Source organism: Pleurodeles waltl, chromosome 4_1 (genome assembly GCF_031143425.1).
Source record: "Pleurodeles waltl isolate 20211129_DDA chromosome 4_1, aPleWal1.hap1.20221129, whole genome shotgun sequence".
Lineage (NCBI taxonomy): Eukaryota > Metazoa > Chordata > Amphibia > Caudata > Salamandridae > Pleurodeles > Pleurodeles waltl.
The window spans coordinates 747695560-747711500 of NC_090442.1; the positions used below are offsets into that span (position 1 = coordinate 747695560).

The 15941-nt window shown below is 44.6% G+C and overlaps 1 protein-coding gene across 1 annotated transcript in view; it reads left to right on the top strand.

Moving 5' to 3' along the window:
• SND1 (staphylococcal nuclease and tudor domain containing 1) overlaps window positions 1-15941 on the top strand; it is a 1722638-nt gene that overhangs the window by 378575 nt on the left and 1328122 nt on the right. The window lies entirely within an intron of this gene.

Genomic DNA, 15941 nt, shown 5'->3' on the forward strand with positions numbered 1-15941 from the left:
TAGTTACGTGTGCTGGACTTTTCTGGTTGCAGGTATATATAGGGCTTGTAGGTTCATCAAGATCCCCAGGTACCCAGAGCCAATAAATGAGCTGCACCTTGCAATGGGTTTTCATTCTATACAGAGTATACAGCAGTTCCTTTGTTGAAATATAAAGAGTGAAAAATAGGTATCAAGAAAACCTTTGTATTTCCCAAATGGGCATAAGATGAGGTATTGAGCAGCAGTGGTTATTCGCCCATCTCTAAATTCCGGGGCGCCCATACTAGCGTGTGAATTACCGGCCATTTCTCAAACGTCTTTTTTACACATGGTCTTACATTTGGAAGGAAAACATTTAGAGAAAGACACGAGGCAATAACACTTGTTGTGCTATTCTGTGTTCCCCCAAGTCTCCCGATACAAATGGTACCTCACTTGCGTGGGTAGGCCTAATGCTCGCGACAGGAAAGGCAATATTGACACATCACATTTTTACATTGAAATCTGATGTGTTTTTTGCAAAGTGCCTAGCTGTGGATTTTGGCCTCTAGCTCAGCCTGCACCTAGGGAAACCTACCAGATCTGCACATTTTTTAAACCCAGACACCTAGGGGAATCCAGGATGGGCTGCCTTGTGGGGCTCTGATCAGGTTCTGTTACCCAGAATCATTTGCAAACCTCAATGTGTCCAAAAAACTTTTTCCCCACATTTAGGTGACAAAGTTCTGGAATCTGAGAGGAGCCACAAATTTCCTTCCACCCAGCATTCCACCAAGTCTCCCGATGAAAATGGTACCTCACTTGTGTGGGTAGGCCTAGTGCCCGCAACAGGAATAGATCACACAACGGTCAATGTTGGTACTTACATGAGGCAACTGTTGACCCTGGGGTGATCCCTTCCTTACGCAGGCACTAGGTATAGGCACTCAAGAAGTGGGGTGATGTTTATCAGGACAGGTGAGGAATCACTGGGTGGTAGGAATTTTGTGGATCGCAGCATATTCCTGTAGTTTGTGTGACAGAAATGCAAGAAAAATAGTTTTTATTCAACATTTCAGCTTTGCAGGGTATTCTGGGTAAGAAACTTTGGGGAATCCACACAAGTCACACCTCTGTGGACTCCCCCGGATGTCTAGTTTCCAGAAATGTTTGGGTTTAGTATGTTTCCCTATATAGCCGCCGAACCCAGGATCAAAAACACAGGTGCCTGCCTTACAAAACCAGTTTGTTTTGTGATAGATAATTTTGATGTCTCCACAATACAATTTGGGCAGTGGAATTTGGGGCTGAACTAAATTGGGGAGCTCCCAAGAGAGCACCCTCTCTGTGCTTGCCCCCGCATTCACCTGCTCTCTGGGGTGGGCTAACCCACTATTGCCCTGTTGCACAGACTGTGCTTGCGAAGGGACAACAGGACTGCCCTCATCACCTCCCTCACAATTTACTGGAAGGAGTTATCCAGTGGGACTCCTCCAACTGAAAAATCACTCCTAGAGTCTGCGCCATTGTCCTATCCCTCAGATGCTGTCTCAGTCTCTGATCCTATGTCAGAGCTGTCCTCTAACCAGAGTGACGTCAGCAGCAGTCATCCATCAAGATGCCATCCCTGCTATTGGCTAAACTGTTGCTCTAAAACACTAGCCTACATACAGTCAAAAATTTGCTGGTGTGTGTGTGATACGTGTAACAGTGGAGGCCACCTTACCTGCGCTTCTTCCCTCAATCAGCACGTTCTTTCAAGACACTCAAACACCTTGTCACATACCATTCATCAGTCTTTAGCACCTGCTGCGCCCAGTCCAACAATCAATATTGGTGCTCCCACTCCCATGTCGTCCTCCTCGGATTCTCTCATTATCACCCAGCAAACGTGCTCTTCATCTCTCCATAGCCACCCTCCACCCTGCACATACATTTCATTTGTACGTCCCTACGGCCGCTTCCTATTCCGATAGGGAAAACAACACTGTGACGTCAGCGCGCCGTCACAAAGGGGCGGGCGGGGGGAGACACGGATGTTCTTCCGTGTCTCCCAGGGCTTTAAAAAAAAAAAGAAAATCCTCCCTGGTGTCGGCCACTGGTCGTTACCTGCACCAGGGAGGTAGTGCGGGTGTCGGCCAGTGGCCGACGACCGCATTAAAGGGGTTAAAAACACCTCCCCTCAACTCTCCTGAACCCTACTTGCCCACCGTCCGCATTCATTGGTGGTGTCAGTTTGCTCTCATGCCCCTTTCTCATCCCGCTTTAAATTCCCCTTTTTCCTGATTGTAGTAGGACTCGGAAGCTCCATTTTGCTGCTGTGCTGGTAGTGTCTTGTAACGGTGCTTTAACACAACTTTTATTTATTGTTTTAGCGCTCCAATATTGGTACCTGCCATCTTGGAAAGGTTAATGGAAAGAATAAGTAGCTGCTGTGGTGGGCCGTATGTGCATGCATGGTTATGCACATGTTCTTTTATCCTCACACTGGGATTGCTGTTGCCCCATGGACGTCATTTAGGGGTCACGAGCGCTTGCCCCTTGTGAACCATGGCACTCTCTGCGACCCCTGGCCTTATAGGTGATAAAATTGGGGCTCTACTTCCTTGTTTTCATTGTATTTACAATTGGTCTAATAACAAGCATTTGCAATGCAATGGGTCTCATTTCTTCGAGTTACAGCTATTAGCGTTGTAAACTCCTAACCAGACTTTTCTTGGCACATTAAATGGGGAAAAAAAAACTATTGCGCTGTGTAAAACACAGCACGATCACACTGCAAATAAAGAGAAAAAGTAGTCCAGAAACCATACGGAAAACATGGAGCCTCGTATGTTTCCAGTAGTTGGTCGGTGGGCTCGAGGCGGGCTAAACACTGGAAAAGGCATGACGTGTGCATGCCTTTCACTAATGAAAGTAAGCGGATTTTAGAAGGAAAGCCCACGAACCAACGTAAGGGACTGACATGACATGAACGTGGTTAGAAGCCCAAAGAGATTACATCAGGGGACAGAGCACTTTGCGCTCGCCCCAAAAAAAAAAAAAAAATGCCTGAATGTGACCCTCCCTGGTAGCTGTGGTAAGTTTAAAAAAAAAAAACAAAAAAAAAAACTTTAAAATGTGTTATATGCATGCTTGCAGGTGTGTGTGCGCGTATGTAAGTGTGTATGAGTGAATGTGTATTTGTGTAAGCTTGTATGTGAGTGAAACTAAAGATATGGCTACCCCTTGCATTTTGGTGAATTGACTTCCATGCTTATCCCCAAGATGGGATAGGTGTGTGCATGTGTGTGTTGTGGGCTTATACATCATTGTCATATTTTTTTCCAATGCTGAACTGCATCAGCCATATCAGTAGCATCTTTTTCTTTTTTGGCGATGCTTCACATCGATTAAAAAGCATTGACCTCTGTTAAAGGAAACTAACGTTGGCAAAACCGATAGCTTGCCGCTCATGTTTTTTTTTTTAAAGCAGATGCCGGTGCTTAACTATCGGCCTTATGCCTTGGCTTTCTCTCTCCTCTGCACATTCTTGCCCAATGAACTTTATGTATTTTCCTTTTTAATTATCTCACCGTCGTCTGCACAATGAATTATCTTTCTCTTAGGTCCCTCGTTATCCCGTCTACTCGCTTTGCCTTTCTCTCCCTCTTACCCATCCGTATCCCGCTGGCTTTTTCTCATCTTTCATCTCCCTCATCCTTTGCCTTTCTCTTCACCCCTTTCGACTCTCCGTTTCTCCTCTTTCCACGCCCCTCGCCTCATCCTCTTTTCAACCCTGCCCTCTACCCCCCCCCCCCCCCCCCCCCCCGTGATTGATGCTCGTCCCCGCCCTGCTGCCCTCTGCATGCCTCGTGCCCTCATTAGCAATGCAGGGCAGTGTAATTGTCTCTCGATAGAAGACCTGTTTACGGGCGTACAGGCTGCTGCTGGTGTTACTGTGAGTGTATTGATTACACTGACGATGTTGTTCATCATATTCATAGCATTGGCTGCTTAACTCCAAGCCAATAAGAGATGTAACAATTACTAATAATAATCACACTCCATTAACCAGTGTCTCTTGGTATCCTCTTTAACCTGATATGACAGTGTTTCTCCTGAGCAGTTTTTAATAGGCAGCCAGGCAAGTTACTTTCCTAAAGCAATCTTGTTTTAATGCGTTTTAAGATAGGAAAGATATTCCAAATCTTCGTACTTCGCGTCAGATGTGGCAGGCGCTAGGCTAGGTCTTGCTAGAATCCTATTGTTCGGAAACCTGGAATTGTCCTTTTAACCCATTGGATGGGATATTTATGGCTTCTTTGAGTAATCTCAACGCTTTCTGTCCTGTGATTTGTAGTAATTAAAAGTTGTATCCCAAACTCCGTGCTCGGACAAGGAGCCGCCCATATACCCTTTCTGATATCAGTGGCAGAGGTTAGCGAAATGAAACTTCCACTGACTTTTCTTTCTTTTCCACTTACAGTACCATCTATTTACCCGAAAATGTACCCACATTCCCAAGTTATATGTGCACTATCTTCCCACAATTGTCTTTTAAAGTCTACTTTTTCATCATTTTGGTGATGAATAGCACACACGTTAGGGCATTATGTACTATAATCTTCCTTAACCTTGGCATACACACTTTTTTCTTGTTACGGAAATGTGCAATGGCGGCTCTAAACCAACTAATTTGATGTTAATGTTGGCATACTTCTTGCTTGTGCACATACCTAGCTCGTGAAGTATTATGTGGTCTCTGCTCCAGTCCTTACCTCATGCTCCTCCACTCACCTGCGTGCATCCACGCTTCATCTCCTTTATCACCGCATCCTGCTTCCTCCTTTCTCTTTGGGGCATTCCTTCCTTTTGGTACCTGGTTTCGCCCCCTTCCAGCATTTCTCTTGATTTCATCGTCCTGCCACAGAACTCATTGCATACCTTATTTCCTCTGTGGGCAGCTTCATTTTTTTCTCTCGTTTCCTTGATGCCTACATGGTACATGGACTTGTCACTTCGTGCATCCCTCGCAGTGCCCCCCTCCCCTTCTCATTAAATTATTTCATTTGCACCATCCTGGTTGCACAAACTTCCTTTCTCCCACCTTTTGAGAACCTCTCCGTTCTTACAACACTTACCAATTCCCTGTATCGGTAGTTTCTTGTCTGGGCTGTTAATGGAAAAAATGCTTTAGTCCATTGGTGCCTTTATTTTCACAAACCCTGCCCCTGTACACGTTTGTGCCTCTGTTTTCTTCTGAATCCCCGATCCACGTGCCCCCGCCTCCAACATCCATCCTTTCCTGATTCCAGCTTAATGCTGCTCCCCACCTTCTTGTCCTGCGAATGCTCCCCACTGAATTTTTTTAGTGTGCTAAGGAAGCTTTTCATTCCACCGGCAGAATAGACTCCGCCAGAAAGGCACTGGCATGCAATTAGTATAAAATGCATGCTAGATAACTAAATTGAGTAATCCTCTTTTGGGTACTTCAAAGAGACCAAAGGATGAGATCATCAACTACTCCAGAGTGCTGATCGAGCTTCATGCTCAAACTATACGTGTTCCTACCTGAACACGGGCCCTGCTCTGCCACTCCTGAAATAGCTGCTCGGATGCACAGCCTTCTGCTTGAGGCTGACTCAGCATCCATTGCCACTGGGTGCCCAGGGGCAAAAACCATTGCTACAGCACAGATTGCAGGTCACTGGCTATTTTTGACGGGTGCGCTTGTAGCATATTGCCATTGAATGGGGGTTTGTATAGCCTCCTGGGACTGCCTTTCATTGTAAAGCTGTACAGACAAAAATGTAGTATTGTAGTATTTGAACTTAATGAGCTGTTTCTGATGTCTTTCCTGCTGCACGCCAGCCAATTTACTTATGGACCACTGTTTATTTTGTATTTTTAGGAGACTTCAACTTGTGGTCTCTTCTGAAACGCTCGAGTTGTCCACCTGTGCAACTTCAGAATATATGATTTTTGTCTTTGCAAAGTAGGCATCTTCTGCCCTCAAATGAACTACTTTTTTTGTCTTCTGTTTTGTGCTAGCACGATAGGTTTACGGAGAGAAGCTGATGCCGAGACCCTCCAACAATACCAGAGGATTTGTTTTTGTTCTCGTTGGCAGCTCTGTTTTGAGATCCTCTTTATAGGTTATTGAGAGCTTAAAGTACTAGTTCAGATTTGCAGGTGTATGGACAGTTTTGTGGGCCCTGATGGAGGGCTGTTGTCTTTTGAAATTTGAAAGGTTGTCACTAGGTTCAAAGAGCATCCTGGTCTTTCTCCGTATGAATCTGAGGGGGGAGGAGAGCAGGAGGAGAGCATCAGGTGATCTGATGTGCTTGAGTCCACTCTTCACAAATGACCCCTTTTTCCGGTTCCTTGTTTCGGGGTCGATTTTTATAGTTCTGTCCACGTACTCGGGAAGGAAGTGGAAAGTTTACAGCAGTGCTGTATGTATCCTAGTGCTAGACCAAGCTTTGAGCATTGTATTAGGAAGCAAAATCAAGACTGAGTAAAACAGCCCAGTGAGGTTGTTAAGTTTGAGGATGAGAGGAATGGCTGGCATGAGGAAAAGGACACATTTCAGGAAGCAAAAATCTGGAGTGACCTTCACTTGCCTTACCATGAACTCCATTTGGATGTCATCTTGTAAGTGGATGACCGTGCCTGCCATTAAGTCCGAACACATTACCACTCAGAATATATGAGACTATTTAATCATGCTAGGTCATCAGGCTCTTCACTGAAGGATGCAGGGAAGAATGGATGTACCCTAGCCACCAGTTACCCACTAGCACCACCAACTGTCTGTGTCTCCATGCGTCTGCTATTGGGCCATGGCTATTCTCTACTGTCAATGAGGGGACTCTTCAGTCGTACCTCAGATTAGAACTCTTCTAGAAGGAGCAGTAAGGCAAAACATGCAGATTACCTGTAAATGGCTTTTGATTTGAGTCTACTGGGAGGCGAATATACTAGATGATACAGAAGAAGCAAAATAGTGAAAAGGTGACTTTACACAATGCTTTCACCTGTTTGACCTAGGAACCTGCTACATGTATTTAGCATAATTCTTCAGGTCTAGTATGATCTGGGGGTATGCCCTATTGTCTCTTGTAATATGCACTTACAGATTCTTCAGTTTGTGATACCTTAAAATTCCCAAAAATGGGTAAACCTTTCCCTGGAGGTAAGAGAATACATTGGTGTGTGTTCCTCATTCACCAAGGAATCTTGATTTGCATAAAATATACGTCACAAATGCCCTCCATGTTGAGAACATGATGATCTGTCAGCACTGAGCCTATAAAAGAAAAGCTGGATGCACTACATGCTAGTGTGTTAGAGGGACCACCTTCTCACTTCCTCATGCATCTCCTGCCTAAGCACACATGAATTACAGATTGTGCGCCTTTAATCTATTTGGAGGAACAGGTTTATCATTGAGCAGTACAGGTTCATGTCAGATTACTGATCAGTTACAGGTGCTTTCCTCGTTCTATTCTAATTTGTTTGTAATGTCCTATGCCCAAGCCTTGACCAGCTGATCCCTTTTCTATTATAGTAAGCTATTGAAGATGATACTTTGCAGCCCAGACTCAGATATGTGATGGATCCTTAAGATTTGCAGTTTCAGGCCTTGCACTGCAAAACGGTATCATCTTCTAGGGATATCAGGATGCAGAAGTCATTCAGACCTTGGCCATGCATATCAGAGCTATATCCATTACTAGATTGCAGCATATTGCACGGATTCACTGTGCACATTCTTCAACAGTCATATCTTCTACTGAGATGATGCAAAAGTCCCAGTAATCAGAAGAGGTAGGTAGTCTGACAGGGAACTGCAGGAGGTACAGGTCTGGTAGAACTGTACATTAGAGCCTTGTTGCACTAGGACCTGCTGGAGGTTCAGGTCAGTCAGCAGTCCACAGCCAGGCTGCCTTATACCATGCAGGCCCAGGTGGCATAGGTTCATGTAGGGCTGTGGGGGGGGGGGGGGTACCATTGTGGAGGCAGTGTAAAGCAGTTTTCCTGGAGCAGGCACTGGTCTCGCCACAGTCTACAACATAGCTGCGTTAGACTAGGAACTTGCCAGTGGTTAGAGTCCTGCAGGCTACATAGTCACACGGTCTGTTAAGCTGGTGAACTGCAGGAGGCACTGGTCATATACACCGTGTGCAGCAGAGCGTTCTCCTAGCAGGATCCCATAGCCAGCGTACCTCGAGCTCTCTCTTATACTAGGGTGCAGCAGGAAATATATAGCAGCGCTCACACACTAGAACCTGGAGGAGGGATGAGACCTGAAGGCTGTGCACAACAGAGCCACCTTCTACACAATGGAGCTGTGTGGTGTCCAGGAATTGCCTAGTCTTGCTGCGTACGGCACAGAGGCCAGGCTACTGCTGATTGACCAGAGCCACTGGAAATATGCGATTCTGCAGACGTTGCATTATCATCATAGTTATGGTTTAGCCGCACTTGTCATATTTGATTTGATCTGTATAGTTCGAAGATTGGATGAAAAAAAAGATTTCTAGCTCTAAAGGATCAAAAGTTAATAAAAACAGTCACCTCTTACAGCACAGTGGAATGCCTTTGCAAAGGTTGACTGCTCTTTTCATTCACTGATTTGTATTTAGTTGTTACCATGTGTAACAAATAATTGCAGTGCAATAGGTTTCGCATTTGCTTGAGTTAGTGCTGTTGGCATTGTAAATTCATAACTAGACTTTTCTTGCCACAAAAATTGGTCAACCCTGCCTCATAATTTCATCTTTTCCTGCCATATAATTCCAGTGGCCCTGCATAAAAGCACTTCCATTTACTTTCTTCCTGTGTCTTAAGCAACAAATGAAAACGTTGCTGTTTAACATCCTAATTTAATCCTGCCATGCTAATTCCAATAGAATACCACATTCACCAACCCACCATTAGAGTTAGAAGGTGGCTAACACAATTCCCGAAAAAAAGACAGTAGACAGCCATGGAGAAGTAACAAGAGAAATAAACTAGAAGAGTCACCTTCAAACATATCAAGGGTGTTCAAACAGTCATAGTGTAATAAGGATGTTAAATTGGCCTGCATTATGGTCATAATTGTAATAGAGAGATTATTAAAACATTAAATTATAATACAAACCTTTATTAGAAATAAACTTGCCATTGGACTGTAATGCTTAACAGCCCCTAGAGGGTGCCATAACAAAAATATAATTTGTAAGAAACATGGTCATGTAACCATATCCTATTCACAGCTGTAAAACAAAAGTTCTAGCCAAGAGAAAAGTTAAACATACACTGAATGGTTGGAGGAGTTATTATTTCGAGTGCTCCACTAACCTAGTCTGGGATCCAGAAGATGAGAGAGACAAAGAGCACACTGTTGTGAACATTTTGGTGGTAATTCAATTGTCCTAGGACCACCACAGGCTTAATTATGAGCGAAAATGTTTTGTAAAAGTAATGCCCTGCAAAGCATTGGGTCACGTTTCCGTGCCACAAATATTTTAATATGTTTATAAGACTGTAATTCGTAGAGCAGTCCCTAGTTACCACCACTACTGTATAGATAGCCCCTAGAGAGCATAACCACACAAAAAAATGGCAGAAAGCAATGCAGTGCAACCACAAATTGATCCCCCACATGACATAGTACATTACACATAATCTGATAGACTTTTAGTTGCAGATTCCTTACCTTAGAATTTCCCCCAAGCATCAGACTGGATCCCAAGCTTTTTCTTCGAGCAGTACCCTTGCACGTCCGTAAGTGGTGTCGGTTGACTCCGTGGGCATCGTTGGCGTTGTAGTCACTGTGATGACGTCTGGAGTAGTACATAGACGCCGCCTCAGCTCAGTGACGTCAGTTCTTCTCTTTCCGTGCCATATGCTGATCCGGAGAGTTACTCTGGTCCCTTTTTGAATAAGTTCGACATTTTGTTGCGTTTTTGGGTGACTCTTTGGTGCGTCGAGGCGTCCCCAAAGACCAGTTTCAAGCCGTGCGACGACTGTCACCGCATTGGGTGTATTTGTGGTGCTTGGAGTGCGACCACGACCCGAAGTCATGCTCTGAGTGCTGGGACATGCACCTGAAGGCCTTGAGGGAGTGTCCCTCAAGCTCATGGGGGACCTGCACTCCATTCAGCGTAGGTCTCGCTCGAGGGGAAAGTCTCAACTGCTTGCAAAGCCACCACCAGTCGTCTTCTTTAATGTCTTTGGGCACAGGTAAGAAGTTGAAGTGGTCCAGTCACCCTTCGATTTCACCCCGTCACTTGGCTGATGCGATGTGGGAGGACCGTCGACACTCGAGGCCTCTGTCTTTGGAGCCTGCTTCTCGATCAGCTCCGTGCTTCCCTGAATTTCTGGGAGCGACCCATGATATGGCGCCTTTGGGCCCAAGGGGTTCGGTCGATGGAACTTCAGGTTCTGCGCCTTTGGCTCCGGCCTCCAAGGTCTCCTCTGGATCTGCTTGTGGATCTGCGCCAACACCAGTCATACCACAGAAAACTCCCCCGGCGCCTGTTTGATTGTCGACGCTCCTGATGTTGGTGATGCCCACCATCGACGTTGACCCGATCCTCATCCCCGATGACTTAGTCGGAACGGCGTTGGCTGACGCAGTCTCTTGTTTCGATTGGGCCTACTTACCCCAGGTCGGATTTGGACCCTTTTTCTTATAGGTACAATTTGGGAGAAGGAATGGAGGGGTCCCTGGACGCTTATGAATACCAGGATTACCCTACTTTGGACTGGAAAACAGGAATTGGGAGAGGCCAGTGGCCTGGACACTTCTCCAGATGCTGGCATGCTGTCTCCTCCTACCGTGGCTACCCAAAAGTGCGTTGGCGTTCTATCTAAATCGTACTAAAGATTTCTGGGTGGATGATCAATTGTTTCTCGAGTATGTGGGTGCGACGAAAGGGAAGGTTGTACAAAAACATAACATCTCTCGATGGGTGCTCCTTTGCATCAAGATGTGCTACGCTTTGGCAAAGAAGCAATCCCCTGAGGGGTTGTGTTCTGATTCCACCAAAGCAACTGCTGCTTCTACTACATTAGCACGCAGAGTTCCTGTCCTGGATGTCTGCCAGGCAGCTACATGGGCATCCCTCCACATGTTTGCTAAACATTATTACCTGGACAGTCAGGTCTGTCGGGATGGCTACTTTGGTCATGCAGTACTTTCTAGTATGATGTTGGTTTGCAGCCCAACTCAGAGGATGGCATTGCTTGGGTTTCTGTTCTAAGGTAAGGAATCTGCAACTAGTAGTCTCTATCAGATGTACAAGTTACTTACCTTTGGTAACAAAATATCTGGTAGAGACCTATTACAGATTCCTTACTGACCCACCCTTCCTCCCCCGCTTGCAAACTGATTTCTAGGGATAGGGATTCCCCCTAGCAGGTCCTTAGCTCTGGCACACCAATCTCAGTGTGTTTTTAGCGGCTCTCCGTTTTGATGTGGAAAGTTGTTAAAAGAAACTGACGTCACTGTGGTAAGGTGGTGTCTATGTACTACTCCTGACTTCCTCACGGTGACCACGATGCCTGCAGAGTCGTCAGACGCCACCTACGGATGCGCAAGGGTATTGCTCAAAGAAAAATCTCCGATCTACTCTGACGCCTGGGGAAAATTCTAAGGTAAGGAATCTGCAACTAAAATGTCTCAACTAGATATTTCTTTACCGAAGGTAAGTAACTTGTACTTCAGGGCTAACTGGCCTATAGCAATTCGATTGCAAAGAGGGCCCTTAAAACACAACCTATTCTCAGCTGTAAAACAAAAGTTCCAGCTATTAAAAAGGTTAAACAAACACTTGGGAGGGGTTATTATTTTGGGATCCCCACTACCCTAGTGTGGGGACCCAAAGATGGCATAGACAGAGCACATTGTTGTGAATGTTTTGGTGGTGGTCCCATTGTCCTAGGACCTCCACAGGCTGAGTTATGAGCAAAAATGTTTAAAAAAAGAAAGCTTACAAAGCATTATGGGATGAGTTTCCCAAGTGCAGTGACTATTGTAGTATCAAAGATGGCATAGACAGAGCACATTGTTGTGAATGTTTTGGTGGTGGTCCCATTGTCCTAGGACCTCCACAGGCTGAGTTATGAGCAAAAATGTTTAAAAAAAGAAAGCTTACAAAGCATTATGGGATGAGTTTCCCAAGTGCAGTGACTATTGTAGTATCTGCTCTTCTGCTGTGCTGGAAGAGCCACTTTCACTTCGATTAGGTGACTGTGAGCAATATGACCTGCGCTCCAATACCGCTGATCGAGTTCAGGCTGTTGTGCCTGCTTGTGCTGTGAGAGACCAAAAAATTGTTCGCCCACGCTGAATTAAATCGCCAATCGTGCAATTATCCCTGTAGGAGGGGCAGTCTGCAAGGTGTGACAAACAGCCTCAGGGCAGAGCAATTGAGAATTATCAATGACATCAAGTGATTTTTGAAAGGCAAGCCCACGAACGAGTTAATGATGGCTGTGGTTAAAAGCCCACAATGCTTACAACAGGTCACAGCACTTGCGCGGTCGACCTAAAAATGACAAAATATTGCAGGAAAGGCATAACAAAATGTCCTACTTTATGCTATATAATTTGACTTTTCTTGCTACATAATTTAGTTAACCCTCTTGCTAACTTGTGCCTCCTCTACTGCATAATTTCAGTTGCCCTGCTAATAGTGCCTCTGTATAGCATCTATTCCCGCAGACATGCGGTCATCGAGCCATGTGTTGACACGTCTGCAGTGTTTAGTGCTGACGGCTCATATCCTGCTATGCAAGCACTAGGTTTGCTGCATATGGAGACTGGGGATTACAAACCTGTACAGCTCAACTCTTCTGGATGAGGACTTGGGCCACTTGTGTATTTAATTATTCATTTGGTCTTAGGTTGTTGTGCATCGGTTGCAAGGTTGTTCTTAATGTATACTTTTCCATAGGCTTAACAGTCATTCGGTGAGCGTGAGTGATCTCAAGTGACCTTCTTTTGGCGGCATAATCTTGACAGAAAGAGATTAAAATGCTTCTATGTTGGCACAAGGGGCTGACAACCCATTCGGTGATGGGGTTCTGTGCCATGTAGCTGTGTTAAAGTTAGCGGATACGACTTGGTGACGCACTGGTTCTGAAGTCTTGCTTTCTAAACCCAGCTTCATATCAAATCTGAAGGGATATGCCCATATACCATTTGGCACAAACTAGAAATGCTGTTTAGAGTGTGGGTCAAATGCCAGGCATTGCGTCATTGTGCTACCCATCATCAAACATGAACATTCAATGAGTTTATTTTGTCCACTGTGATGCTAAATACAAAAGCACCAATAACCGATGATGAGGATGCTGGCCAGGCGATAGTGACTGCCCATGCATCACTTTATGCTGCGATATCTGCATTAATTTCCTTATGTTTAATACTGCATAACGTGATGGTTTCTAGCCCCAAAACACCCCCTATTGTATGAAATTGCGCTCAAATCTGTTCAAGATGGACGAAGTCCGCGCTGCACGTTTTTCACGATGGTTGATTTCTTAAAAGCAGGGTCTTCAGACTCTCCACCCACACTGCAGAATGACGAGGATACCCAGTAGACCCGATGACTGCAAGAGTACTTCTGTGCACTAGTATGCAGTGAAAATGCTTGATTGACATTTTATAGAAACCTTAGTGTGGCTTGCAGGGTGATAGGACCACATTAAACTTTAATAAATTTCACTGAACCTGGGGATATTCTTAAAGGAAAAGACTGAAAGGAAGAAGTTAACATCCAGAATAACAAACAGTTTCTACAAGTTGGGGGAGCTCAATTAAAAGTGTATTTTTGACCAACAATGAATAAATTGTAGGATCTGGGCAAAAATCATGTATCTCACAGAATGGAAGAACTTGTACAAAAGGGGTCTGGATTACCCTACCATGTTCAAATGCTTTGCTTTCCGTGCTCAGAGGCAGTCCTGCACTAGGGCGAGTGGGTTGGACTAGAGCTGTCGGCTAGGTGCAGATACCTGGTTCATGAAGGTTGGAAGAAGAAAGACGTGGCATTGAGTCCTTGCAAAAGAAGCTGGAAAGGGAGCTTTATTCGTGTCGTATGGGTCAGGCCAAGAATTCACTGTTCTTTGAATGAAATGGAATAAATATGTTTGACCTATAGTGTCTTCAGCATGCTGTGGTTCTGGAACAGATACTGGCATGCACTGGAATTTGTGGATTAAGAGGAACTGTACTGTGTGCAGCAGGTGCTTGAGAAGCTCTGAATATACTGAACAATGTTTAGTCCGATTATAGTATGGCCTCCGCAATTTTTAGGTATGGTGTTAGCCAAGACCTTTTGATTTTACTAAAATTATACAAAGGGGCTTCCAGATAGCCCTCTCCTTCCATTGTTCTGTTGTCATTCACTTTTTTTCGTCTGTCCATTCCAAAGTACAGTTTGGGACAGCCAACTTCATATGTTGCCTAACTTAAGTGTGAGAGTGGGGGCATTCTTGTGTATCACAAGGAGCAGATTAGCAAACATTAAGTACTTCACTTCCTTGCCAAGGATTACTTATGCAATGTGTGCTTTTTGAGACCAACAATAGTTTTGCTTTAAGTCAATATTGTTATGTATTGGCATTGGCCCAGCAATGTCCCCCAGGAATAATTTGTTATACAAACCATTACACAATAAAACTAGCATTAACAAATTCGAAAGGTTGGTAGCCAATGCCAGACCTGTTGACTTTGCCAATGCTTCTTTGTCATTGTTTTCCTGGTTCTTTCCAGCCTTCATTTGTCTGGGTATTTTGACTCCTAATATTCCTAGGTTTACTTAGTGCATTTGCTGCTCTTCATCTGTGTTTGTATAGGTATGTTTATTTTTCTTCCCGCGGCTCACACTTCCCCCCCTCACCACATCCTTGACTCACTCCATTGGCTTAAAATCTTCACGGTGCAAGGTGTGTTCTTCCACTGTCAAACGTTTCCCTCTATACTGTCACATATTAGAATGGCTAGTTACACTTGTCTTTTGCCTATGTTTAACAGAAATGATTTTGCTACATTGTCCACCAAAGCAGGCAAAGCTCCATCCAGCCCCTCTGGCCGAGAAGAAATAATCCTCACTGCTGCATTCTGATTTCCCTGGGGAATTCTTCCAATGCCTTTACATAAGTAAGTTGACTGTTCGGAGGCAGTGTTCTTGGGTAGAAGGTATTTCATGAACTTCTTACTTTTGTCAAGGCTTGGACTTGCAAGACCTAGGAGTGGAGGTATGTGACCAGATGGAAGCCTGACATCAGTAACATTGTGAAAAGTACCTAAAACGTGTGACTACATAAAGGTGTTAATGCGATATGGTACTGCGGTTTCACTTGATGTAGGATTCCGTTGTGTACCTGCAGAATTAGCAGTGCATAAAGGGAGGATTTTTTTATTGGTTAAGTTTCCTTAAAACAACCAATGATACTAGGAAAGACAAAGTTAGACGTAGTAGTAGATCACAACAGTGATGCATTGGACCTAATGATTCGTGTTAGTAGGAGCACATTCAGTCTTTCTGAAACGGTCTCCCCCACCGTCAGCAGTTAGGTTGGTAGAGGAACCCATATGTCTTTTGGGTAGGATGTCACCAGCAGTTCCTCTTCGTATGTTTTAAGTTGGCCTCTGAGCTAAACGCGGTCGGTTATCCTTTGCTGCTTAGTTGGTGCTCTACGTTTACCCCAGCAAATTGCTAATCTTCTTTTTGACATCTACAATGCCATTTCTGCCAGCCTTGGCACCGCTGGTGGCACGTTTTTAATAAAGCCTAAGAGGCATACAGGGAGTGCAGAATTATTAGGCAAATGAGTATTTTGACCACATCATCCTCTTTATGCATGTTGTCTTACTCCAAGCTGTATAGGCTCGAAAGCCTACTACCAATTAAGCATATTAGGTGATGTGCATCTCTGTAATGAGAAGGGGTGTGGTCTAATGACATGAACACCCTATTTCAGGTGTGCATAATTAT